This window comes from Gavialis gangeticus, unplaced genomic scaffold, assembly GCF_001723915.1.
Source record: "Gavialis gangeticus isolate Ggan-Ray unplaced genomic scaffold, GavGan_comp1, whole genome shotgun sequence".
Taxonomy (NCBI): domain Eukaryota; kingdom Metazoa; phylum Chordata; order Crocodylia; family Gavialidae; genus Gavialis; species Gavialis gangeticus.
In genome coordinates this window covers 106,164,256-106,164,978 of record NW_017729024.1, presented here as the reverse complement: position 1 = coordinate 106,164,978, position 723 = coordinate 106,164,256, and the positions used below count along the sequence as shown (strand labels likewise).

Here is a 723-nt window from a genome sequence, read left to right as displayed (position 1 = left end):
CTTTCTCCTCTGGCATAACCACCAGATTGCCCAGAGGATCTTGCAGGGGCCCCACATTTCCCAGTGCTTTCTTCATCCTCCCTATATATTTGAAGAAGGACTTTTTATTATCTTTGATTTTGGATGCAAGTCCTAGCTCTATGTCCACCTTAGCTTTCCTGACAGCCCCCCTACAGGCCCGAGCAGAGGAGGTATACTCCTCTTTGGAGATACAACCGTTGGAAGGGGAGTGCTATGCCACCTTTTTGGCAATCAGGCATTCCCATACACCCTTGCTGAGCCAGGGGGACTTTTGGGCACTCCTACCCCCCTTGCTTTTTGTTGGGATGGTAACCCCTTGGGCCCTGAGTATCGTCTCCTTAAGGAATGACCACTCAACTTGGGCACTGAGCTCCCCTGTTCTCGAGAACCCCAGCGCCTCTCCCACTAATCTCAACTCATTGAAGTCGGCCCTCTTGAAGTCTAGGGCTAACAGCCTTGCTGCAGGCCCTTGACACGCACCTGCGCTGGATGGTGAATTCCAGCAAGCAATGATCGCTATCGCCCAGGTGGTCAGGAACCTGGAGGCCGCTTATCAGGTCGTCGCCTGTGGTCAGGACGAGGTCAAACAGGGCATTTCGTCTGGTGCACCTCCTGAATTAAGTGGAGGTCCTGTATCTCAGCCAGGAACCTCCTGGAACGGTCCGACCTGGCTGACTGTTCCTCCCAGCAGATGTCCGCGTA

The 723-nt window shown here is 53.8% G+C and overlaps 1 protein-coding gene across 4 annotated transcripts in view; it reads left to right on the top strand.

Moving 5' to 3' along the window:
- DENND4C (DENN domain containing 4C) overlaps window positions 1-723 on the top strand; it is a 137,717-nt gene that overhangs the window by 22,383 nt on the left and 114,611 nt on the right. The window lies entirely within an intron of this gene.